Here is a 2,551-nt window from a genome sequence, read left to right on the forward strand (position 1 = left end):
CGGAGCAAGGGTGAATATTTATTCCATTCCCTTGGTAATAAGGGAACAATTCTGTTCGTAGGAAGAAAGAGAAGCAAATCTATTCTATACCCAATAAGTACCAATACGCAATGGGGGATTGGTCCCATTTTCTATGAGCGAATGCATAGATACTTGTTCATCATTCGAACAGCCCAGCCCATTCATATCATATCATAAGAATTTTTCTTTATTCATTCCGTCTTCTTCGATGAACTTTCCAATCTATGGATAAAATCCGAAAAACAGCAATATTATGAAAACAATAAAAACCCATTGTTACGTTTCCACATCAAAGTGAAATATAGTACTTAATCCCTTTTTCTTTCATTTAATGCCTATTGGTGTTCCAAAAGTACCTTTTCGGATTCCTGGAGAGGAAGATTCAGTTTGGGTTGACGTATAGTGCGACTTGTCAGACATATTGGGTCATATGGGATTTCCCCGTTTTCTCCCCCGATCGAGATATCCTCTGTTTCACCCAAGATTGATTGATTGAACCATCAATAATTTGGAGCGTGAAGTGCAATTAGAGCAATTTATTTGGGGGATCAATATTAATATTTTCAATTATAAGAATTTATGTTAGAAGAATTTATGGTTGGCTTGGTTGGACCAATAAAATGAAGTATCCAGGCTCCGTTCAGAAAATACCCAATTGGTAAAATATGTATGATTCCCATTTGTATCATAAATTTGTATCATAAATGATTAATGATTCCTATTTATATTATACCATATGAGCGATCTCAAACTGCCAATCAATCAATGGAATAATATGATGACTACATCGAATATTTGGCGGAAGACATGAAATGAATTGAAAAAAAAAAGAAGTCTTAGCAAACAAAAGAAGTGGTATTGGGATCATTTGTCCTATATGTGCAAATCGAGATCGGGTAGATCTTTACCCGGAGTAGAGCATAAACCTAAAAGAATTGAAGAGGCCCATTCAGGAACAAGAAAATAACATCGTAATTCGTAATTTGGATTGGATTTCGATGAAAGAATATATCAATGAGACGTTAGTTCGATAAGTTTAGTGAGTTCTTTTTTATGGGGAAGTGAGTAAAAACTCATCTTTCTTGAAAAATCGAAGAAAAAGCCCCTTCGTTATTCGTTAGGAGTTAGAAAGATCCTGCTATGAAAAAAAATAAATAAAGAGGGCTGGAATTGACACATTGATTCTTTTTTTCGCAATTTTTATTTTTTGAACCGTATGCATCCAAAGGTGCGTGTACGGTTCCTAAGGGATACAATTTTGTCCTAATCAACCGACTTCATCGAGAAAGAATACTTTTTTTAGGCCAAAACGTTGATAATGAGATCTCGAATCAACTTATTGGTCTCATGATATATCTTACTATAGAGGATGATACCAAGGATCTTTATTTGTTTATAAACTCTCCTGGTGGATGGGTAACACCCGGAATAGCTATGTATGATACTATGCAATTTGTGCAACCAGATGTACATACAATATGCATGGGATTGGCCGCTTCAATGGGGTCTTTCATCCTGGTCGGGGGAGAAATTACCAAACGTCTAGCATTCCCTCACGCTTGGCGCCAATGAGTTTTTATTTGAGAGAAAAAGAAGACTATGCCTTCGCCATATAGAATATGAATAATAAGTAATAATAGCATGGCACTTCGAGTTCGATATGAGCAAACCATTATTGTTTTTTCATAACATGAGATTCTGTATCGAGAGAGTAGTATGAGACAAAAGGTATTTCCGATTTGATCTTATCTATCGGGGGTCCATTTCAGCGTCACAAACTTTTTTGTTTTCACACCAGAGGTCTCTTTCCAATATTTATGTTACGAAAGAGTATTAAAATGAAAAAAAAAAAACGATCATTTTTTCCTTATTTGATGATCGGATCAAAAAGAAACTTTGGGATTGCTGAATCACAAAGGAGATAAATATATAAAGCAACGGAACCATCATAGTATTTTTTAACTCTCCCGAAAGGAAGGGTGGTAAATGGATCATTTAACGATTTGGGTCTGATAGATCCTATGTTTTCTCTTTCTTCAATGAAAGGAAAAAGTAAATTCCATTCTAGAGCCGTATGCAATGCGCAAAAAATGCCTGTACGGTTGTTCAATTCTATTTTTTTTTTCTTGTTCTTTATCTCTTTCCTTCGCACGATCGGGCGAGATAGGGGAAGCACTCATTATGTTATATCATCAGGGTAATGATCCACCAACCTGCTAGTTCTTTTTATGAGGCACAAACAGGAGAATTTGTCCTGGAAGCGGAAGAACTGTTGAAACTCCGCGAAACCCTCACAAGGGTTTATGTACAAAGAACGGGCAATCCCTTATGGGTTGTATCCGAAGACATGGAAAGGGATGTTTTTATGTCAGCAACAGAAGCCCAAGCCCATGGAATTGTTGATCTTGTAGCGGTCGAAAATACCGAGGATTTCACGTAAATCCGTGATTCCATTTCGAACCATAATTGAATGAACTGTGATTTGATATTTTATCTTCTTACCGAGGTAAAATGGGTAATAGTAAATTTC

The 2,551-nt window shown here is 36.2% G+C and overlaps 1 protein-coding gene across 2 annotated transcripts in view; it reads right to left on the bottom strand.

Annotated features, from left to right (window-relative positions):
* The window catches only part of LOC147562016 (photosystem II CP47 reaction center protein), a 4,375-nt gene extending 4,195 nt beyond the window's left edge, over positions 1 to 180 (bottom strand). For both annotated transcript variants that reach the window (XM_086657417.1, XM_086657416.1), the window contains exon 1: positions 1 to 180. This exon is cut by the window's left edge. The gene's annotated coding sequence lies outside the window, so the exon portion shown is untranslated.
* Between the last annotated feature and the right edge of the window lie 2,371 nt (positions 181 to 2,551).

This window comes from Eschscholzia californica, unplaced genomic scaffold (genome assembly GCF_041429995.1).
Source record: "Eschscholzia californica isolate CP2 unplaced genomic scaffold, dmEscCali1.0.p SCAF_133, whole genome shotgun sequence".
Taxonomy (NCBI): Eukaryota; Viridiplantae; Streptophyta; class Magnoliopsida; order Ranunculales; family Papaveraceae; genus Eschscholzia; species Eschscholzia californica.